Genomic DNA, 24,918 nt, shown 5'->3' on the forward strand with positions numbered 1-24,918 from the left:
GTGTCATCTGCACATTTGATGAGCATCCCCTCAATCCAAGTCATTTATAAAGACGTTGAACAATGATGGGCCCTGAAGCATCCTACTTGTCACTTTTTTCCAGAGTGATGAAGAACCATTAGTGAGCCCTCTTGGGTTCGGTCAGTCAGCCAGCTACAAATCCACCTAACATTAAGCTCATCCAGCCCAGCTTCTCTGCAAGAACACTCCCAGTCCTACCTGGAAATGATAGGGATGAAACATAATGGGAACTTCTGCATCCATAGCAGACACTTCACCACTGAACTCTGTCTCTCCCACTGCAAACGTGTGTCAAGCATTTATGTCAAACAGTCTCTATGATAATTCATGGCAATGTCCCCACACTGAATCTTATGTCAAAACTATTTTGTACCTATTATCCATCTCTGATGTTTAAGTAGTTCTGGCATTTTTCAGACAGAATGTATTTATTTGGATAATTCATACCCCACACTTTCCGTCTCAAAAGAAATACCGCATTTTTCGCTCTATAAGACGCACCAGACCACAAGATGCACCTAGTTTTTGGAGGAGGAAAACAAGGAAAAAAAACATTCTGAATCTCAGAAGCGAGAACAGCAAGAGGGATCGCTGCGCAGTGAAAGCAGCAATCCCTCTTGCTGTTCTGGCTTCTGGGATAGCTGCGCAGCCGGCATTCGCTCCATAAGACGCACACACATTTCCCCTTACTTTTTAGGAGGGAAAAGGTGAGTCTTAGAGAGCAAAAAATACGGTACTCAACAAATACAAAGCAAATCCCCTAGATGCAAGCCCATTTGCAAACTGTCCTCCAACTCCCCATAGCAATGTATTTCTTTTTAAAATCCTGCTCTTCCACTGGAAAAAGACTCCCATAGCCGTTTACAGAGATCTGTGGGGGGAAAACAGCCACTGTATTCATGCTTACATTTTAAAAGACATGACATAAAAGGAAAAGCAATTGGGAGGGAGAGGGGAAAAGCAAGTTCAGGCACTAGTTCTTTGCTTTTGAAATGACCAGGTTCATGGGGGGGGGGGGAGAGAGAATTGGAGAGGTGGAGCTAAATGTTCCTGGTATTTCAAGCAGAGCCAATGTACCCATTGGAGAGGTCTTCCAGTTACCCCCCTCCCTCCCTCTTTCTCTCCTGCTTCCTGATGGAATGGCTGCTTCCATGCCAGCTACTCTGTCTTTCTTGCTATCTTCCACATTGCCAATCCAAACACTTCATGAGCCTCTCCCTGCCAAACCCTTAAAATTCTCCGCTGAGCCATCCCATCCATTTGCACAGACTTGCTTATTTACTAATCCCAACCCTTGCATCTGAGATTGCTAAATTGTGTCTCTTCCCTACCCCAAAAAGGGAGGGGAGTCTAGTGGCAATATCACCTGCATAGCAGCACTGGGGTGGGGTGGGGGGTGACCGAAGCAATGGAGTGCCATCATTCTCCGCCCCCTGCAAGTCTCCAGGGTGAAAGCATGAAGCATTGGTGTCAAAGCACATCGCTCTAACCACAATTTGGTTCCATTTGGTTATGTGATGAAGCCATGTCATTAGGAAGAAATAATGGCACCTGTCATTGGCAAACTCTCCCCACCCTTCCCAATTGTTTGTGGTCGTGCCTCCAAAATCTCACCCTGGCTCATTCAAGGTGGGAGCATTTGGCTTCCACACAGCAACAGAAAACCGGCAGGAGATACTTTCCCTGTCTCGTTGCCTGAATCTCCATGGCAGGAAGTCGGTTCACCTGCAGGATTTCTGTATGTTATGCAGCTGTCGGGCATAGGAGAGAAAGCGTAAATGACAAACCAAAATGAATAGCGGGGTAGGAGGGGCTCCAATTAAAACAGGCTGCTTCCAAACACAGTGGGGCAACAGTTTGCCTAGATAGAGGGATGGAACGAATCACCCTCCAGAATCTACAAATCTTTCCTTCTGGGTCTTCTCCTGCTCCCTGAAATATCTCACATTGCGATGGTGACTGACTTCCCCCTCTCACTTACAAGGGCAGGGCAGGCCAGTAAAAACAGAGCTCCATCCTGGGAGGAAATCATGCATGCATTTTAATGTGCCACCTGCTTACACAACTCACATCGGCACAGCCTTAAATATAAACAGACAGCCTCTTCCTGGCTGTTAGACGGAGCCCTTACCCTACCCCGACTTGTTCTCGGAACACGCCAAAATTACAGCTCCGTGGAGATCGGCATATTTAAGGGTAGGATGCATCTCCCCCTCCCTCCCTCCACCCACCACCACCACATTTTTATTTTTTTTAAAGAGAGTTTGGAGCATAATAAATAGGGTATTCATCATACGCCGACCCTAAAGATTGTATCTTTGGAGAATATCCTAAAATTAGCACTCAAAGCGCCCTTATGAGCTGAAAGGGAAACAAATGGAGATTCCAGGCTGGTCCTCAAGTTACAAACGCAACTCATGCATAGAGAGGTGGACCCACAAACCTGCATTCAGTTTCGCACAAGAACAGTGTGTTGATGGGGTTTGCAATAAAGCTCAGTTTCCCAAGTCGGACAGAGCTCAGGCCACCCACTAGATTCAATTCACTGTGATAGGCAACTTTACCTAATTTGTACCTTCCAAAAAAACCCACGCAGATTGAAAAACAGACAGGGAGGTTTCAAAGCAGAGGCTGGATGGCTATCTGTCTTGGATGCTTTTGCCAAGATTTCCTGCATTGCAGGGGGTTGGACTAGATGACCCTCAGGGTCCCTTCCGACTCCACAATTCTATGATATCCTTCAAAATTTGCATTTTCTCAGGATTTTTCCAATGCAATTATCCAGCCAAGTAAATGCATATAAAATAATGGGATAAAGGGTGCATAAAATGGTTTACATTCACCTGCATTTTACTCAGAGTAGACCGTTTTAAATTCCTGGCCCTAAATTCGTCATGTCCTTGATTCCAGTGCATGACTGATATTGGTTGTATCCGTCACTGTTACTTAAACTGTGTATTTTATTGAGTTTTTCAGGGAGCTGAGTTTTCAATAAGTTATTGTAGTAACAAGAACAGCAAAGTATATACAATAGAAGAAAACATGTTATCAATCATATGTCCATTGTGGGGAGGGAGGAGAATGGAGCATGCATTATAAAGAATTTCTGGCTATCTCCACTCATGGTGTCATGTTCACCTCCTGAACTGGTCTAGTCTATTATTATTATTATTATTGTGGTTGTTGTTGTTGTTGTTGTACCTTGGATCTCGAACGCATTGCAAGTCGAACGTTTTGGCTCCTGAACGCCGCAAACCCGGAAGTGACTGTTCCGGTTTGCGAACATTCTTTGGAACTTGAACGTCCAGTGCCGCTTCCGTGGCTTCCGACTGGCTGCAGGAGCTTCCTGCAGCCAATCTGAAGCTGCGCCATGGTTTCTGAACGTTTTGGAAGTCAAACGAACTTCTGGAACAGATTCCGTTCAACTTCTGAGCTACCACTGTATTATTACACGCACACACACACACACACACACACACGGTTTGTGGGAAAAATCAAACAACAAAATTAAGCACTACAGTACGTAAAACATCAAGATCCATGAAATAAGCTTCTACTAATTTAATACACTTCCACTCACTCAATTGCTCACACAAATTCCACATGTACTGACACACCCATAGCTCAGTCAATCCACCTCTACACATCCACCCACACAAACACACTATTCCTCACATTCAACAATTACCCATGCCCAGCACTGCCCTAAGTACCGTATTTTTCGCTCTATAAGACGCACCAGACCACAAGACGCACCTAGTTTTTGGAGGAGGAAAACAAGAAAAAAATATTCTGAATCTCATAAGCCAGAACAACAAGAGGGATCGCTGCGCAGCGAAAGCAGCGATCCCTCTTGCTGTTCTGGCTTCTGGGATAGCTGCGCAGCCTGCATTCGCTCCATAAGACGCACACACATTTCCCCTTACTTTTTAGGAGGGAAAAAGTGAGTCTTATAGAGCAAAAAATACGGTACATACATAGAAAAGGCCACGCTGCAACCCTGGCAGCCTATAAGACTAAAACCAATTCACTCTGAGACTCCAAGATCATGACCGGTGCATTTAAACAAATTGCTTTCCCTTATTCGATTTTGAAATATTGTTTCGTCTTTAAAAGTTTTATTTTCTAACATTTCTAGCTCATCTTCCAACAACAACAAAAAAGCTTGCAGAAAGAAAAGTTAGCATACGATGCACCAAAATAACAATAAAACCCACAGATAAAGGAGCAATTAAGAGAGAAGATGTACAGCAATTAAGAGAGCTTACAGCACCATTAACGAAAAGGAGGCAAGTGAACAAGCAGAGGAAAGCTGCCACCGTCAAGAAGATCCTGTCTCTAACAGCTATACAGCTAGTCACCAGAGGCAAGAACGTCCAGAGATGGTCCCCTGAGGATGGTGTTAATTGGCGGCAGATTCTCATAGGAGAAGGTGCCCTTACAGAAGCTGGGGGCCCTAAAGATATTTGCAGGTATGTCAATGTCATTAGCTTCACTGCACATCTCAGAAAATGGAAAGTGCTTCATAGAGAGAGGACAGGAACCATGTTTTTACAGCGTTGGCATTTGACAGCGCGGGTAACAGGATGTGACACACAGCTCTGATAAAAAGGAGAGAAAGAATCGACTTCAAGACCAAGCGATCTGATGATGAAACATCCTTTTTTTAAAAAAAACCTCATCTCGGAATAAACAATTTGGCATCGTGGAAATTCAGGACCGGTTAAAGCTGCACAAGGCAGAGGCAAGACAACAAGAGACAGTGGCGTAGCGTGGGGGGTGCCAGGGGTGCCGGCCGCACCGGGCGCAACATCTGGGGGGGGGCGCGAGTCCAGAGGGAAGGGACAAGTTCCTTCCTCCGCCGGGCTCCCCGCCGCCACCGGCAGCCTTGCGCCCTAGCGCGCGCGCCCCCCGCCGCTGCTGCGGCTGCGCTCCACTCACTGCTCGCAGGAGGAGCAGCCGCTGCAGCAGCGCCGCCACCGACGCCTGGCCGGGCACGGGCAGCCTCCGCACCCCGCCACCGCCACCACCATCCCCTCGGCCCAGCCACAGGCGGCGGCTGCTTCTGCCGACTGGAAGGGAGGAGAGCTCCGAGGGGCCTCGGCGCGCCCTTCCCTCCCCAAAACCCTCCGAGACGAAGCCGGCGGGCGGGCGTCTCCTGGCGGAAGGGGGCGCCGCTGGCTCCGGCCCTCAGTGCAAGTCTCAGCCGCGGGGGGGGGGGCGAGAACGGAGCGCGGCTGGAAGCCCCCGGACCCGGCCGGGAGGAGGAGAGGCGCTCGCCAAGCCCGGATCTGGAGCGCCTCGGAGCGCGGGCTCCACCTACAGCCCAAGGAGAGGAGGGGGCGGGGAGGCGCCCGAGGGGAGGGGGCTTCGGCTGCCTCGGCCCGCGGGGGCTCCGCAAATAATAAATTTAATAAATTCCTGCTGAGCCTTTGGGGGGGGTCCTTGGCTCCTTCGCTCGCCCCCAGCCCCAGTGGCGTAGCGTGGGGGTGCAGGGGGGGCCGGCCGCACCGGCCGCAACATCTGGGGGGGGGCGCTTGCACTTGAGTGCTAAAATCCACGGGTTAGGGGGCGCAAATTACTTGCCTTGCCCCGGGTGCTGACAACCCACGCTACGCCACTGACAAGAGAGCAGTTGCATTTGGACGATCATGTCTCGGTTTAATAAGGCAAAGTGTGAATGAATCTTTTGTGCCTTCATGGTGTGAGCAAGCAGACCAGAAAGGCTAGAATTAATCATAGTTTCCTGTTACCGTCCGAGTTGGGGAACTATGGTTACCAGCTTTAGCAGAAGCCCGGCCATGCTTTGGAATGGGTTCAGCATCCTGGCTTGTTCTGAAGGTGCTAGCCACAGTTTCCAGTGAGATTGAGCAGGAAACTATGGCTACTGAAAGACTTCCTGGGTTGGTTATTCATCCCATAAAGGGAGCAGTGAAGAGAGTAAATGCTTTTCATATCTCACTTCATTAAGTCGAGATATGAGCAGCCAAACCAGGCCAGTGAGTCTCATACAACCAGTGATGTGGCAAGAATTCCCCACCCCCACCAGCTATATATTTTTGTTTGGGAAAATTTCTGTTTCATATATTTGTTAATAAAAACGAATAGATGCCAGTTGGGAAATACAGTGTTAGGCAGACCTGGCAGCTTTCGAGTTTTTAGCTTTGCTCATTAAATACAACTAAAATAAACATGTTAAATCAAGGCATCAAAAAAAATTCCAATGCAAATTATCTAGAAAATTCATTGCACTGCAAACAGCGGCAGCACCTCAATACCTAAAGCTTGGGTGGGGAACCTGTGGCCCTCCAGATGTTGTTGGACTCCATTAACCATCAGCCCCAGCCAACGTGGCCAATGGTCAGGGATGATGGGAGTTGTAGTCCAACAGTGTTCCCCAGCCATGATCTAAAACAAACAAACAACTCTGCTTCCATTGCCTGACTCTTTGTGTGATCCTTAGAGGTCTTTGGGGTGTCCTTGGGCAGAGCATTAGAGCACAATTGCAACCATCTGCTGAATCTCATCCCGAAATAATTTCTCTCAGCATGCATAACAAGCAAACAAATATATTTTCCCTTACTTAGAGGTCTCTTACCTGTGAAGATGCAGCCACAAGTCCCCACTGTATATTTCAGCAACAGTCTTTAAGGTGATCAGCAAGAGGAAGATGGTTTTTGAACAAGAGCCTGGTGAAGAAATGAGAAATTGTTTTGAACATGAAAACAATATTGGCCATGATACGTGCATCACAGAGAGGGGCAGATACACACAGAGACCAGGTTCAGAGGTAACAGGAAACTATGGTTTCCTGCTACACAAACAAGCTTGCACAAGCCTTGGCCTGACAGATTTTCCCAGCCTTCTCCTCATCTGTTGTGGCCAAAAATCGGAGAACAGAAGCATCCATTTCCACTACCAAACAAATAATGGTTCCTTGTTACATCCAAAGTCAGGGGACTGTGGTTTGTTTAAACTGCGGGTAATGAAAACAAGTTCACACAGGATTGATTTTACCTACGTATCACTTACCACGTTTTTCCTTGTGATGGCTTTCCAAGTTAATTAATTAAAGAACTATATAAAGAGACTAAGATCTTGGGCTTGCGCAATGGAACCCCCCCTGCCGCTTCTCCTCCCCATGATAACACAGCATTGTCTCCAAAGCCGAAAATGCCTGGGGGGCACCATAGGTGCTTATCTGTTGATGCAGCAAATATTAGGATCAGTCTGAAAGCATGCCAGAAATTATGAGCCAGCGCCTCCTGGTATGTGGCACCAACCCAGAATTATGAAGTCACACACATGCACATGTGATAAAATTAAGGCACATGTCGGTATCTCCAAGATAACATCAGATTAAATAATAATAATAATAATAATAATAATAATAATAATAATAATAATAATTTATTGTTTATACCCCGCCCATCTGGCTGAGTTTCCCCAGCCACTCTGGGCGGCTTCCAATCAAGTGTTAAAAACAATACAGCATTAAATTTTAAAAACTTCCCTAACCAGGGCTGCCTTCAGATGTCTTTTAAAAAGAAGATAGCTGCTTATTTCCTTCACATCTGAAGGGAGGGTGTTCCACAGGGCAGGCGTCACCACCGAGAAGGCCCTCTGTCTGGTTCCCTGTAACCTCACTTCTTGCAATGAGGGAACCACCAGAAGGCCCTCAGCGCTGGATCTCAGTGTCCGGGCTGAACGATGGGAGTGGACTTCGCATTAAAGACTTCGCACGATGCGTTATTGAGGTCCGAGTTTCCACCCACCCCAAGAGATGACAGCTAATACAGGGGATGATGTGGGTCCAACTTTACAGAGGACACAATTCTCTCTCTGAAGGACAATTTGAAGGGCTTCCCGATCCAAGTCAAGATTAAAGACATAAGAGTAGGGAGCAACAGGGGCCTTAGATATCTGAAGGAACTCCTCCTTCTCTACAGACCCTCTTGTGTGCTGAGACCAGCAGAGGGGGCCCTCTTGGTAGTTCCTCCACCCTCAAAACCTCAGGGAGCAGCGAACCAGGAAAGGTCCTTCTTCTCTGTGGTGGCCCCTAAACTGTGGAACACCCTCCCCATGGAGACACCTTCATTGTACAGTTTCTGAAGGACGCTGAAGACATGTATCTTCACCTTGGCTTTTGACACTTGAGGAGCGTATTTTTAGGATCCACCTTATTTTTATTATTGTAAGTTTTTTTAAAAAACAACAAAAACCTGTTTCTATTATTGTTTTAATGTTGTAACCCACCCCAGGACCTTAATTGATATTGCCCATCTGCAGTGAGGAGCACCTGGGCAGAAGAATGAACAGTCACATTATTTTCCCACTGTGGTGAGGTGTATTGTCCTTGTAATTCAATCGTGGGTCAGGAATTGTGGCTCTCCAGATAGTCAGAACTCCAACTCTCCTCATCACTAGGGCCAACAGGAGAAGGACTCCAACGACACCCAGAGGACTACAAGTCCACCACCCATGATTTATTTATTTTCTAAATCTGCATCTACATGTGTAAATTAGCTTCTGCATTTCTCCCTCCCTCCCAGAAAATTCTCATTTTGAGTGATGTACGTCCTCATTTTGGGCAATGCACTAACAGTCACTCTAGCAGCCAATGAAATTGAAGGGAACAGGGATAATAGAATCATAGGACTATAGAGCTGGAAGAGACCGCAAGCGCCATCTGCAATACAAGATGCCCTGAACAGGCACAGGATCAGTGGACAAATCCCCAGGCAGCTTTTAGAACCTCAGCACTCCAGCCAAAGTGAATTCATTTATTTATTTTATGCCAACATCAGGGGCAGAGGAAGGGGGGTGCGGTGAGGGTGGATCGCCCCGGGTGTCACCACTGAGGGGGGTGAGAAAATGCCAGGCGGCACTCACCGCAGGGCCTGCAGCGCACCTGAGCCACGCGTCTCTCCTGAGAGTGACGCGGTGGCTTGACCGCCCACAGGCTCCACGCTGCCCCAGTCAGTCCGCCTCCTCCCCCTTAGCTGTAGGGCGGCAGAGTGGGAGGAGGCAGGCAGACTCTTCAGAGGCCCTGCGAGCATCCTGCCCTGGCTTGCCCCACCCCCGCGGGTGGCTGGCCCCACCCCTGGGTGCCACCCCTAGTGCCCAACTGGCTTGCTCCACTGCTAACTGACATACCTAGATTAGCCTTTTAAAAAAACCTAACTCTGGTTACTCGCAGTGGCAGCCACCATGGTGCTCTTGTGATGTTGCTTGACTCCACCTCCCTTTAGGCCCAGCAGGCAGAACCAATGGTCAGAGCTGATGGGATGTGCAACAACCTCTGGAGAGCACACTGTACCTGTTTAGTCTCTGAACATAGGGGAAATAGAAGCCCCTTAAAAAAAATTATAGAGAGAGAAATATTATATCTGGGAGGTTTTTATTTTCGGTCTGTTTGTATTTCGAAGGACCCCCTTGAAATTTTAAGGGAGTCATTCCGATTGGTGAGCTTGCAAGATTGCTTTCCAACAGTATCGGGTTGCTGTTATCACTGCCTGCAACATTCGATCCCTCAAGCCCCTGTTGTTCTCCAGCAACAGCCGCATCACATTGGTATACAAGCTGCTGGTCATCGGAGTCTCTGCCTGTGATTTATAATTCATCAGCCTCTGGTGATCTCATACTCCCCACCCCCACCCCAGCCCGCTTTCCTGCTCCACATGCATGTATGTAATGAATTTTAACTCCGATAGTTCTAAGGTGCTGGAAAGGAGGAGGGGAGGGGACCACACATGCACACATTCTCTCTCCCAGACACACATGCACACACAAAATCCCAGTCACTGCAGAATCCCCGCTGTAGCGCAGGCTGGTCACTCCAGGCATCAAAACAACAGATGGAGCCCTAGGCATTACCCCTCTGTATGTCTCTCTCTCTTTTTCTTTCTCTCTCTCTCCCGCCACCCCCTGCTTCTCACGAGGAGCAAGAGGGGTTTGCAGTCTCCTTTTCATATAATGAGCTCAAGCTTCTGTTTTATTTTATTTTGCTGAGCATTTTGCAAAAAGAACTGAAAGCAGCTGTTTGCATCTTGGATAGCAGAAGAACTTTGCTACCTCTCAAACTGGAAAGCTTCCTTCCTTTCTTTTTCTTTAAAAAAGAAATGATGGTTGTTATGGCAACTAAGGTTTCTATATTTAAATCCAGGTTTTTGCTGGCAAGTGGAGTCAGCAGCACTAGAACAAACAATAAGCCTCCTGGCTATTGTGCCCTGAGGGTTGCTCTCCTGAGACACTGGAAACGGGAGGCCACAAGGATGGTGGCCCAGTGTCATGGCCAGTGGCAAATGGAAGCTGGCTGCCCCTGTTGCCCAAAGTGAGACGGACGAGTCAATTTCTGATGAAAGGAGGAATCATTCTGCTTTCTCCATCCACCTCCCTCCCTCCTTTCCTCCTTTCCTCCCTCCCTCTCTCCCTCTCCACAGGCTGCCACAGCACATTACCTCATCTGGGTAACACAAAAGCTGCAGTGCCTGCCCAAACAGATGGCTGGATGGGAAAGCCCTGGCATAATTCTGCCTAGCAGTTCATGATCTTTTCAGTCAATCTCACTGGCTGGCAGGCTTTTCAAGGTCCACTTGCTGAAGGCAGATTGCTGAGGCTTGAGATGGGGAGAGCTGAAGACCACAATGGTCAATCAATTAGTTTTTGCCCACAGGCTCTGTTTTCGTACATGGCTGGGGTTGGGACAGCACTGCTAGAGGACCGAGGATAACACCTAAGAAGGCTGTATGGCCTGCATTTCAGTGGCAGAGCAACTGCACTTGCATGCAGAAGCTCCCAGGTTTGTTCCTTGGCATCTCTAGTCGGGCTGAGAATGTCTGAATCTCTGGATAGCCAGAGCCAATCAATGTAAACAATACTGAGCTAGATGGACCAATGGTCTGGCTCAATATAACGCAGTCTCCTATTCTCCCCTGCCCTCTCACCTGCCCCATGCAGTTGCGTTTTCACTCTAGGTAGGACAAAGAAAAGGACCTCTCCATCTGAGAGCAGGCAAGTTGGTGCAGGAAGCGGTGATCCTTAAGGACCTAAGCCACTCAGGGCTCTACAAGATCATCACAAAAACACTCTGAATTGCACCTTGGAAGCAAAGCAATAACCAGCGCAGCTGTTACAAGGCTGGTATCCCATGGCTGAGTATCAACCAACATCTCTGAAGCTTCAATCTGGACCAAGTGAAGCTGGTTAAGACTCCTCAAAGATAAACCCCACAGAGAATTGTGTTGCAGTCTTCAAACCTGGATATATAATTAAGGCAAGAGTAGCTAATGTAGAACCTTCCAGATGTCAACAACTTCTGTCATCCCTGGACACTGGCCATACTGGCTAATGCTGATGGGAGTTGGAGTCTGACAGCATCCGGAGGGCAGGTGGCACTACCTCTGAACTGAGGCAGGTGGTACCATTGTCAGGTCTGACTTCCACAGTAATGTGGAACTCTTCCTAGCAGTACCTGCTCTACCACTGTGCCTCTTTCCCACGGTACAACAGAAGTCCAAAATACATCTTTAATTTTGGGCTACCTCAAGACATGGCAGCAGATTTATTTTAAGAACTTACAAATACTAGGATGAGTTGATTTGGGGGGGGGGAATGAAAAGAGTGCAATGAGGGAGCCTGAAAGGAAGCCAAAAAAAAGCGCAAGCTGACTATTAGGAGCAATTTCTAGCGAGATGATTGCCCTGGCATTAAAATCCTATGAGAAGACTAGAAGGAAACCTCACCACTTAAAATGCTTTAACACTAGACCAGAGAAAGCCCTTAGAAAGCATCAGAGGTAGACATTTTGCCATGGCTCCCGGGACAAAGGCTAGACTTGATCTAATGGCTCTTAACACTGGCATCTTCAGGGAATCTTCAGTCTCCATTTTCACAGAGTGCAGATTATCAGGAGGTTCTCTCGTCGGCTCTCTCTCTCTCTCTCTCTCTCTCTCTCTCTCTCTCTCCACTGTACACTTTAAAAGCACAAGCTGCTTATAAACAAAGCAAAAAAACCCATGCCCTCCAAATCAGCTGATTTGCCTTCCTTCAATTATCAGAGCATTTTGCACAGAGCTCCACGTGGAACATTGTGAGCAATATGGAGAAAATGTATAAGCACCATGGAAGAAGCCATAGGTCCTTCTACCTTCCCCGCCTCTCCCCAGAGTGGGAAAACTGAGAAGTCAAATGAATTATGACATGCTTTCTTTTAGCATGATGAACAAAATGTTTACGATAAGGTGTTCATATATTTACTCCCTCCAAATGATTTCTAAAACTGTGTAACAGGAAGACTTTCTGTAAGGCTACCTACAGGATCAGATCATTCCAATTTCTATACACTGAAGATAAGCAGGTCCTGGCCTGTACGCCGAGAACGCAATTCTCTGTACACCGAGAACGCAACGACGAGAACGCAAGATGCATTTCTGCCTCTGGGAGGGCACTGCCACTGTTACATGGGGGGGGGGGAGAGAGATTCAATTATTTGTTTGCGGCAAAAATGAAAATGGTGGGAGGAACCAGCTGGGGAACCATCAAGGGAAGAAGGCTCAGAGCCCGGGGATTGATGGGAAGATAATGAGAGGTCAGAGGGAGAAGACTGGGATGAGGAGGATTAAGAGCCAACAGGGTTTAGTAAGCGGGGAGAGTCTGGGGCAGAGGGAAGTCCAGAAGCAGGAGAGTGGGAGGGGGGTGGTCAAGAGGCAGAGATGAGTCAGGCTGCCAAAGAGGTCCCCTCCCCGCTGGTCTCACAGAACCAGGAGAGGCATGAAGAGGGCAAAGGAGAAGTTAGCATCACACAGGCACAGTCTCTGATTGCTTGGGGAAAATCCTAGAGAGGAGGGGACTTATGCAGCTGTGGGAAGGTGAGACCTTCAGTCTTCACAACTGCTTCACAGGGGCAAGGCCTACTGAAGAAGAGTTGCTGTGCTCATGAGGCCTTGCACTCCTGTGCAGATCCTCTTTTTTTCTAACAAAGAGTTAATTCACTTAACTTTGTGTGATTTACTGCTGGCTCACTCCTGCCACTTCCTCACTACAATGAGACATACTGTATTTCGATCATGCTGATGACAGCAGTTTGTCGTTGCTGTTACAGTCGTACCTTGGTTTCCGAACAGCTTAGTTCTCGAACGTTTTGGCTCCCAAACCAGAAAGTGACTGTCCTGGTTTGCAAACTATTTTTGGAAGCTGAATGTCCAATGGGGCTTTTATAGCTTCCTGCAGCCAATCAGAAGATGTGCTTTGGTTTCCAAACGTTTTGGAAGTTGAACGGACTTCTGGAACGGATTCCGTTCGACTTCCAAGGTAAAGCTGTAGTTTGATTGCTTAATTGGAATTCTTATCTACCCTACACCCCAGTGCAGGTTGCAACAATATGAAAAATGCAATGTTAAAACATTTAATTGAAATATTGGGGGGCTGGGAAGTTATTTTATTGTTCATTTACTGAAAGAAGCTCTAGCGAGAGAGAAAAATCTACCACTCACTGTTAGAAGTAATTATTAGTACAAATTTTAAAATTATGTATGTGGGTGATTTGATACATAATTTTGATATCCAATGTTAGTTCAGGTAGACCCATTGAAATGAACTGACTTAATTAGGTACCTGAGTGTGACTAATATTGGATACTCCCAAAGAATTATAAATTTGTAGCTATCTGTATAATTAACTCGTGGTCATTTTTTAAATTAAATATCCTCCTTTGCCCTCTTTTTCTGGCACTGAGTAAGTGGTCACCCTCAGACTCACCCATGTGGATAGCAGCCAAATTAACTGAGAGCATTATTGTACTGCTTGCGGTAAGCCAATTTAGGGGAAGGAGGAAGAGGGAAAGATTGAAGCCCAGATTAAACTGTGTGTGACTTAGGATCCGCAGGACCTGATTTTTGCTTCTGGGAAAAGTTTGGGCTGCTGTCTGGGCTGATAACAGTACTCAGTACCATGACCAACAGCGAGTTCAGTGCACATTCTGCAGCATTTAATGAAAAACAGGAAAAGGTCAGCCAATTGGGTTTATTTGGTCCGAGACCTCTGAAAGAGCCTATTTTAGTCATGTCATATATATATATATATATATATATATATATATATATATATATGTATATATACACACATTTATATATAAACACACACATATATAGATACACACACATTAATTTTTTTAAAGGCTCAAATTTAGTTTAAAGTCTTTCATTAAGAAATAAGGCTGGATTTTTCACGTACTTTTAAAACATGGGCTAATTTTCCTTAGGGAAGAATAAATCTGCCCATTTCAGTGTCTCTAAATTTCTCATTCTTCTAGTCTTAGGTTCAGTCCTGTATCAGTTTGCAATTCTCTTTTATTTTTAAAAGCACTTGCATTTTAATGTACATTTCCCCTAGTATGCATATTTTGGAAGCAATTTCTCCTAATAAAATGCAGATTAATGCTATTTTCTAGAACACCTCCCCTTAATATAAGTATTTTGGTATGTATTGCATGACTGGAGAACTGCATCTCAAAATTTGGACAAGCGCACATTTCGAAGTAAAGCTGTATTTTTGTCCCCTGCATTATTTTGCAAAGTGCAAGTTAGGTAGTTCCGCATTAAAGCTCAGCTACTTGAAGCCGTCTGGGTGACCTTGAGCCAGCTGCTACCTCACAACCTAACCTACCTCACAGGGTTGTGGTGGAGATTTAATGAGGAGGGGGAGAACAGGGCATGCCACCTTGAGTTCTTTGGGGAGAAAAAGGCAAGATACAAATGCAATAAATAAATACAGTGGTACCTCGGGTTAATAACTTAATTCGTTCTGGAGGTCCGTTCTTAACCTGAAACTGTTCTTAACCTGAGGTACCACTTTAGCTAATGGGGCCTCCCGCTGCCGCCGCACGATTTCTGTTCTCATCCTGAGGTAAAGCCGAGGTACTATTTCTGGGTTAGCGGAGTCTGTAACCTGAAGCGTCTGTAACCCGAGGTACCACTGTAAACAAAATATGACCTGAATCCAATTTTCCCCCCATCCCTGCTGTAAATTTATTTTACTTATTAAATTTCTATACTGCCCTTCATCTGAGAATCACAGGGCAGTTTACAATATAAAAAATACAAAATGTAGCTACAAATGAAAACAATACCCCCTCCCCACACACAGTTTAAAAGGCCACGGGTTGATATTTCATATAAAGCAGTATAAAGCCCCTCAATAACAAATGCAGCATTTAGAGAAAGACACTCTGTAACTTCCAAAAAAGGGCAAACATTCTTAGTTGATCCTTCCCTGCATGTGTAAAAGCAAATCTAATAGTGAAATGAACTACAGCATCCCAATAAGCAAAAATGTCTTGAGCTGAAGGGAGTACTCAGACGCCCCTTTCCAAACCAAAATGTTCATGGAAACAGATACTACTTGCCCTGCCTTTTTTAAAAGCACGCACACTCACAAGCAAACAGGGCGATGTTGCTGTAAGAAATGGAATACTTCAGTGTCAAGTACATGCCACAATGCTGCCTTATACAGCGGCAATGTGATTAATTAAAATTTACAAGCGTAATCCGCACTCTTAACCGCGTTCCTTGGCTCCGTCCCCTCTAGCCCTGCGCCAATAACATCTTAAAACAAACGACAACCTCAGAGTTGACCTTTGGGAGCTGTGAAGAGCCTCTCTTAAGCTGCTCTGCAACCAGAGAAGGGAAAGGAGTGGTACAATTTCAGGGGGCGGAGGGAATGAAAGCTCGTAAAGACAATAAAACTGGGCTCATAAATCGCATCGGAAAGCTGTATGTCAACAGATGCCAGCAACTGCAGGTGCAGATAGGAGGGAATTTCATATGCAGAAGAGCATTCAAGCACCCCATGTGTGCACAAAAGATACAAGAAGCTGCCAATTCACACCCTTTGCCCATCCATCCCAGTAATGTCTGCACTGGCCAGCAGGGATCTTTCCCACTGCCTGCTACCTGAACCTTTAAACCGGAGATGTCAGGAATCGAGCCTGGCATCCTCTGCAGTTACATCATGTGCTCTGTTGCTGTTATTGTTTAGTCGTTTAGTCGTATCCGACTCTTCGTGACCCCGTGGACCAGAGCACGCCAGGAACTCCTGTCTTCCACTGCCTCCTGCAGTTTGGTAAATCTCATGTTCGTAGCTTTGAGAACACTGTCCAGCCATCACGTCCTCTGTCGTCCCTTCCTCCTTGTGCCCTCCATCTTTCCCAACATCAGGGTCTTTTCCAGGGAGTCTTCTCTTCTCATGAGGTGGCCAAAGTATTGGAGCCTCAGCTTCAGGATCTGTCCTTCCAGTGAGCACTCGGGGCTGATTTACTTCAGAATGGATAGGTTTGATCTTCTTGCAGTCCATGAGACTCTCAAGAGTCTCCTCCAGCACCATAATTCAAAAGCATCAATTCTTCGGCGATCAGCTTTCTTTATGGTCCAGCTCTCACTTCCATACATTACTACTGAGAAAACCATAGCTTTAACTATATGGACCTTTGTTGGCAAGGTTATGTCTAATTTAATAAATAAGAATAACAAGTCCTGAAGGGGTGAGTTGAGAGCCACCCACAGTGATGTAGTGTTTATACAGAGCAGCAGGGAAGCATTTCCCCATGGTGCCTGGGGTGGGCATGGGGTGCGAAGGGTGAAGGATCCTGCTGCACCTGGCCAGTCCTCACTGCCCAAGTGCTTGAAGAGGACGGAAGGAGAAGGACGCGTAGGAAAGAACGCATCAGCCAGGTGCCCTTTGATTCTAGCCTCGTCTTTGTGAGGCTGGGGTCCTTCTCATTACGCCCTCCCCAAAAACTTTGCAAGGCTGGAAACTGATTAGATCCCAGCCTAACAAAGGGAGGGCATCCTCCCCCCTCCCACCCAAAATGCACCTGGGGCAATTGCCCCACCTGCATGCATGCACGCACACACACACACTCCAATTCTATGCCCCTGATATAGACTGCTTTAAGCTCTGACGTTTAGGGTGTTCAAAGCAGGGTGTGCCATTAACTTCTGGTGATCCTTACAACAGCCCTGTAAGGCAGGTAACAAGTGTTTGTTTGTTGTTATTATTATTATTATTATTATTATTATTATTATTACTTCTATCCCAGACAAGGCCAAGAGAAAAGCCATTTCGCAGGTGCTCAGAAGGCAGCGGCAAGTCTTGCTGATTTGTAGCTCAGTTCCTTAGCAGCTTCTTGGGGGCAGAAATGACATTGCTTATCCCCCTGAACTACTTGGTGGTGGATGTATGTAACACAGTCCCCCATATTATCCTCCTAACAACCCTGTGGGGTAGGTTAAGTTTCACGGGGATTTGAACCTAATATCAGGGGGACGATGGGAACTGTGCTCCAACCTGGAGGCCCTCGATCAACTCAGCAGACATACAGTGGGGACTTTCAGCTGTAAGGAGCACAAGGGGCGAAAATGAACAAATATTTAAATCTGCTCTGAGTGGCACCTACCCTCCCTGCTCTCCAATTATTAATGCAAGCAACACTGTTGCTATTTATCACCCTGCTGCTATTAAAAGGGCATTGTGTGTTGCAAAGAGCCATTTAAACTCTATTATAACTCCTTTTGATTGACAGCTAAAGTTTAATGAGTGTCGTTGCCTGGGAGGACCAGATGCGAAAGGAAGTTCTAAATAGACCTGTCACAGAGATGTCACATAGACCCAGTCAGCGCTCAAATACCTGAAGTCTGGTGTTCTTTCTTTTTCTTTTTTTACTGCTTTCAGTTAGAAATGTTTACTGGAGCCTGGAAGCTGTAATGCTGCCCAGTTTTTATTCTTCGTAATTAATTAGAATGGCCACTCTGCGTGGATTTATCGTTGGGTTCCTCCTCTACAGTGAAGAACAGCAATTATCCCCAAAACTCCAGAGAGTGTCGCCAGGATTATCCGGAGCTGGCTAAACAGATCTATCCTCTTCCAACTTATCTCCCACCATGAAGGTATCGGTTCCCTTTTAATCCAGGATGAGTGAGCCATGCCCTTCCCTATGTTGTAGGACTACTGGCCATACTGAAAGGGGCTGGTGGGAGTCCAACAACCCAAAGAAAAGGGCCCTGAGTTGCCCATCCTGGATTTAAATCCATCTAAGCCATCCCACCTTATGGCAGTGAATTCCATAAACCAATTCCATAGCTTCCACTTGACTCGCTGATGGGCAGCTGTTCCTGGAAAAAAACCCACCAACCTTATTTAGTGATGCTTTTTAGTGCAATTTAGCATAAATGAAGAAGCTGCTCTGTGCCACAGAACAAACGGGTGGGTCTTTCCCCTCACCCTCTTCACCTAGCTGCTATGTAGGGAAACAATATGCCTGAATTCTAGAAGCAGCAGAGAGAAATACATGCTGGATAGCTCAGTTAGTAGAGCACGAGACTCTTAATCCCAGGGTTGTGGGTTCAAATCCCACATTGGGCAAGAAGATTCCTGCACTGCAGGGGGCTGGACTAGATGACCCTCGTAGTCCCTTCCAACACTACAGTTCCATAATTCTATGTCTTGCTCTGTGCTGAACGCTGGAGGTCCCTTGGAAACCTAAAGGGAAGCTCCATCCTTCACTCAGGTTGTACATGGGTGTACAGTCAAACATCAGCTCCCAAATGCCTCTGTTTTGGAATGTTTCGGCTCCTGAATGCTGAAAACCCGGAAGTAAGTGCTCCAGTTTTCAAACGTTTTTTTGGAAGTTGAACATCCGACGCGGCTTCCGCTTGAGTGGAGCAAGTTCCTGCAACCAATCGGAAGCCACGCCTCACTTGTCGAACATTTCAGAAGCTGAATGGACTTTCGGAACGGATTACGTTTGACAACCAAGGTTTGACTGTAAATTAAACCTTACATCCTGATGGCACCACAGTCTCTTCTGATCTTCATTCCAAGAAAACGTGATCCTGAGTAAAGCGCAGGCATCCCTGGAGCCTCTCAGAGATTGGGGTGGTGCATAGCAAAATAATCGCTTCCCTCTCTCACACACACTGCACTGATTGGCTGGAGCTATTCTGCAAGAATGGAACAGATGGTAAGGAAACAAAATGCACCTTATACCTTTTGCAATCATTTCAAGTCAGAGTAGGCTATTTGCTCATCTTTTCACTGAAACATCTAAAGCACTGAGAAAGGATAAACCTGCTCCTTCCAGTTTTCCCCCCCTGCTGCCAACCATCACAGAGATCACCACTTGGAAGCTGCAGCTGTATTTGTGGAGGCACCGTTCCTATGCCAAGGGTGCAGGGGCACGAAAGGTGGATTGGCAAGGGTTTCCAGCTCCTAGCTATTTTTAAATGGCAATAACGAAATGACTATTCCGCCCCATTCCACCTTGCAAAAAAACCAAAATAAAACAAACTACTGAAATGAAGACTGTTGGGGAAAACAGGTAGCCAGGGATGGATTTGTACATGGAAAGGCTGGTTTCAGTGGGAGCCATCATGACACCAGCAGGTCACAATCTCATACACTGGCACTTCCAGTTAGAAGGTTCCAGGAGCAAGACCTCTTCCTGTAACTGAGGACAGTCACTATCGGACAACTTTGGGTATGACAGGCAAACAGTCTGAGCTGATATCAGGCAATTCTTGGTGGCCTTTTATTCTGCGAGAGTGCACGCCTAAACCAAAAGTAAAATGAGCAAAGTAACTTGATCGAGCTTATCAGAGAACCCAGCTTGCTGCACATTCTAAAGATTAAATGATTCACTTTAAAACAGAGCCAACCTGTTGCAAAAGCCAATCCCGCTGAGTCACCAATGCAGGCCTTACTCATCCCCTCCTTTCGCTTGCTGACTTCTTTTGTCACCTTACAATGCACTGGACACTTGGCCCCTACCGTTTACCTGCCCCCACTCTTGTGGTGTTCTGTGCATCATCCAACAACCTTGCTCCTTCCCAAGGCAGCCTGGCACTGGGACTGTATCACACTCTGCCTAACCTGACTGAAAGGATGTAGGCAACAAAGAACAGCTAGGGCATGGGTGGCAAACTAAGGCCCAAGGGCCAGATCCGGCCTGCAGACAGTCCAGGAATCAGCGTGTTTTTTCATGAGTAGAATGTGCCCTTTTATTTAAAATGCATCTCTGGGTTATTTGTGGGGCATAGGAATTCGTTCATTCCCCCCAAAAAATATATATTTTTATATAGTCCAGCCCCCCACAAGGTCTGAGGGACAGTGGACCGGCCCCCTGCTGAAAAAGTTTGCTGACCCCTGAGCTAGGAAGCAAACACTTAAGGCTCAGCCTACAAAGGCAATAGATTGGAGTGTTGGTCCTGTGTCAGCACCTTGGTCAGCGCACAGTGGGAGACACAACTAGGTTGACAAGTAGGACCTCAACTATGGAGCAGGTATTCATGGTGGTGGCGGTGGGGTGTTAATCTAGTGCTGGTCTGGAGTCTATAGGGCCTTTATCCTGCAGGAACATGTGCATCCCAAGCCCTGTTTCCTGAGAAAAAATCTGCTCTCCCTGAAAAAGGACAAACTGTCTCCTGCTGCCTTTGGGACCTGGTGTGGTGGTGGTAGGAGCTATGTAGTCGACTGTCTCTGAGGACATTGGCAAGGGAACTTCCTTGGGAGCAAGGGATGAAGTCAGCACAGTCCTTTGGGCGTGTTCATCATTATCATCATATGTGACTATCTAGGGTAGACAGCTTGCCTTGATGACTATTTCCTAAAAGAGCGCAGGGAAGTTAATAGTCCCAAGATTCTGATATGGCAGGGATGGGAAACCTTTTTCAGACCATGGACCACATTCCATTCTGGGCAACTTTCCTGGGGCCATGTATCAGGGGTGGATAGGGCTAGAGGCAAAAGTGGATGGATAGATGTAAATGTGACCTTTGTACAGTAAGCTAGTTTCTGAGACTCACATTAGATGAGGCCTTCACCCAGGATCAGGATGATGATGATGATAATGATGATCTATACCACCCTTCATCTGAGGATCACAGGGCAGTTTACAGTGTAAAACCAGGCGAAGCTCTGTGCTGAATAGCAGCAGCTCTCCAGGGTTTCAGACAAGGAACATCACTAGAGATGCTGGGGATCAAACCTGGGACCTTGTGTTTGCAGAGAAGATGCTCTCCCAGTGTGCTATGGCCATAAGATAAGAGGTGGTATAAGGCCAGATTACAATTCAGCACAAACACTTTGCTAATGTGGTTTCCCCTTCCTGCTGGAGATACATTTATGTAATATTAACTTTTGCCTAAGCCCCCTAATTTGCCAGCAATTCATTGTTCAGAGAATTAAGCTCTCTTTTTTTAAAAAAAAATGAAAACACAAGAAAAGCTCCGTGACAGGAGGATGAAGGAAGTCTTTGCTATTCACCATCCACCCAGCCACCCACATGCTATCTTAATTCATCAGCAGACAAAGCCAGTTCTTTGTCTTTGCAGCTCCATCTCTGCCATTCATTCATGGTGAGATATCGTTCCAAGTAATCAGAGTCTGCCTATGGTGGGAGGCTGAGGAGGGAAAAGATTGGGGGGCGGGGACACAGAGAAACACATTTAATCGAGCCTTAAGAATGCTTCCTATTATTATTTTTTAAAAGTGAGGAGGGTGGGGTTGTATCAAACAAAGTTCTACTGAAAGAAAACCCACTGAAATTAACAAACTTAAGTTAGTCACCTCCCTTCATTTCAGTGGTTCTACCCTGAGTAGGACATTGGATACCACCCAAGGTATTTCTCTGTGTGTGTACCTCTACAGACAAAAATAGGTTCAATTGAATCAGTAGACTGGATACCTATCCCAGCGTTCTTCAATCTTTGGTCCCTGGACAACAACTCCCATCATCCTGGGCCACTGACTACACTGGTTGTGGATGATGGGGTTTGAAGCCCAAGGTTGAATGACACTGTAAAAAGACCTTTTGACCAGTGTTCTTCAACGTTGTGTCCCCAGTTGTTGCTGGGCTACAACTCCCATAATCTCACCTTCCTTTGGCCAGGATTCTTCATATTTACATCACCTTTACAATTCCCATCTACACAGAGCTCTTTCCCTTGCAAGATTTAATGTTTTGCCGTTTGCAATCTTGCAAGGTAGATACTCAAAAATCCCATCTTCTGAAAGGCACTTGTGGCGCAAAACAGGTTAAATCCATCGCACACATTTTATTTCATTGCCCATTTTATGCAAAAATATAGAAGTACTTGGCCCCCTTATTGAACGAGGGGGTCTACCGCACTGATTCTTCCAGGGTGACCTTATCTGTTGAATAATTGTAGGAATGACGTTGTGGAGAATGTGGCAAGATTTTTGAGTGACGCCATGAAATTATGTTCCCATAGGTCCTAAGAGCCACCTTTGTATCTCACAACGTCTGGACAGTTTTATGCTAAAGTGCCTCCTACTATGTTTTGCTACTTGTGTTGTGTTCCAATCTACGTATACGACACACTCTTACTATGCCAATAAAGGAGATTGATTGATTGATTGATTGATTGATTGATTGATTGACTGAACAAACACCCATCACCCCCAGCCACCTTAGCCAATGGTTAGGGATGATTGGAGTTGTAATACAACAATGCCTGGGGACCCAACATTGAAGAACACCCCTTTAGATAATTTTGCCTTTACCTTTCCTAGCAAGTTTGATTCCATTTGTTCAAGTCTCAATGGAGATCAAGGTTTCTTTCCCCACTGAAGGTTAGCATGGCAAACCTGGGAAGGTTGTGCCATTGCCAAAGCCTGGTGTTGTGAATGGCAATTGTGCTTAGCTTGAATACACCAGAGCTTTGCAGAGAAACATCATAGACATTGAGTTTATGGTCTTCTGACCACACTATTCAATTTCTCCCCTCTATATAAACATGTATACATCTTTTTGTCAGTGGGGGATAACACTTCATGCATCTGATAAGTGTATATCAGCCTTGTTCATTGCACTGTCTCATTCTCCACTGTATCCCCAAAATTATAGACCCCCAGTGGGTATGTGAAGTTACACCTGTCTTCCTTTTCTTGGTCCTCAAATCCATCCACCACTTTGCATTTGCACAAAATCTCATCTGTCACTCTGTCACTCAGTCGCATGATTTGGAGAGCTCCTTTTGGAGCCATTCACAGTCTGCCTGGGATTTTACCATCCTGAATAATTCAGTGTCATCTGCAATCTTGGCTACTGGTTTACTGTCATCTACTGGACCAGCTTGCAATGGAAGAAATTGGGGCTGAAAGCTTTAAAGAATTGATAGGTGCCATTGCATGAATTAAAGACAGTGTATGAATAACAATGTCCTTAATTGCCAAGGGCCCATCTGCACTATACACTTAAAGCAGTATCATACCACTTTAAAGAGCTGCCCCTCTTTATAGAAAAATCCTGGGAACTGTAGCTTGTGGAGGATGCTAAGAGCTGTTCAGGGGCAGAATCCTGCTTAGCACTGAGTTCAGGCATGCTGAGTTGTGGTGTGACTGAGCCCAGCATCAAACAGGATCTCTCCCCCTTTGTACTGGCTGCTGTGAAGGAAGATAGATCCTCCTCAGCACTGCATTCCTGCTTTGTGTTCCTGCTCTTCAGAGCCTCCCGGAAACCAGCTGGTTGTCTCGGGCTTTGGGCAAGCCCCACCTTTTCCATCAAGCCCCACCCTTACCTGTGTATGATGTCAGGTATAGGTTGGGTGGGTGAGCGTGGCTTGCCCAAAAGGACCTTGTGGGCCAAATGGGGGAAGCTTGGAGGGTGAAGTTTGCCATGTGGGCTAGAGGTTCCCCACCTCTTTTTTTAATTGCTGAGTTTTAATTGCTTCACAGGTGGAGTTAGAAGGAGGATCAGGCTGTTGCTTCTGTTTTAAGTCCAAAAAAGACCTTTGCTTGCGCACAGGACCAAAGAGTTCAGGCAAGGAGAGCTGTATGCATCTCAGTCACAACAGGGGTGCACCAGAGATGGTGATACACTGCTTGATACAGAGATAATGCTCAAAAGCAGGTAGGTTTTTAATCATGGCTGAACTCCAGCTGAGTGGGAGAAAGGAACCAGCCATGCTGTCATCTTCAGGCCACTTGAAAATATTCCCTTCCACTCTAAGTACATTTGACTGAGGAAAATAAGTAACTCCTGCTGATTTTGAGAAAGACAACTTTCCAAATAAGCGTTCTTAAGCTGAAGAGTGGCAGAGACCATTGTCTGCTTTGACAAAACTGATGATCACACTTCATGGGTTTCGTTTTGCCAAGGATAGAGGAGTACCATTTCTTGCTATTATCTCTGCCTATGAAAATATGGGATGCGGGTGGCACTGTGGGTTAAAGCCTCAGCGCCTAGGACTTGCCGATCGAAAGGTCAGCGGTTCGAATCCCCGCGGCAGGGTGCGCTCCCGTCGTTCGGTCCCAGCGCCTGCCAACCTAGCAGTTCGAAAGCACCCTAGGGTGCAAGTAGATAAATAGGGACTGCTTACTAGCAGGAAGGTAAACGGCGTTCCGTGTGCTGCACTGGCTCGCCAGATGCAGCCTGTCACGCTGGCCACGTGACCTGGAAGTGTCTGCAGACAGCGCTGGCTCCCGGCCTATAGAGTGAGATGAGCGCACAACCCTAGAGTCTGGCAAGACTGGCCCGAACGGGCAGGGGTACCTTTACCTTTACGAAAATAAACTGGTCACTTTATGTGACTTCTTCCTCCTGCCCCTCTTCATTATCATTGCACTGGATGAGCCCCAGCCAGTATGGCCAATGCTCAGAAATGATGGGAGTTGTAGTCCAGCAACTTCAGGAGAGTACCAGGTTGGAGAAGGGTGTTTCAGAGCAACGACTGGGGACCTATGGCTTTCCAAATGTTGTTGGACTCCTGATTCCATCAGCCACAATGATCAAGGATGATGGGAGCTGGAGTCCAATAATAATAATAATAATAATAATAATAATAATAATAATAATAATAATAATTTATTATTTTTACCCCACCC

At 46.3% G+C, this 24,918-nt stretch overlaps 1 protein-coding gene across 4 annotated transcripts in view; it reads right to left on the reverse strand.

Moving 5' to 3' along the window:
* Positions 1-24,918, reverse strand: part of HIVEP3 (HIVEP zinc finger 3) — a 238,095-nt gene that overhangs the window by 115,538 nt on the left and 97,639 nt on the right. For all 4 annotated transcript variants that reach the window (XM_053398481.1, XM_053398482.1, XM_053398479.1 and 1 more), the window contains exon 2: positions 6,620-6,710. The gene's annotated coding sequence lies outside the window, so the exon portion shown is untranslated. The remainder of the gene's footprint in view (positions 1-6,619; positions 6,711-24,918) is intronic.

The sequence above is a fragment of the Podarcis raffonei genome, chromosome 8 (assembly GCF_027172205.1).
Source record: "Podarcis raffonei isolate rPodRaf1 chromosome 8, rPodRaf1.pri, whole genome shotgun sequence".
Taxonomy (NCBI): domain Eukaryota; kingdom Metazoa; phylum Chordata; class Lepidosauria; order Squamata; family Lacertidae; genus Podarcis; species Podarcis raffonei.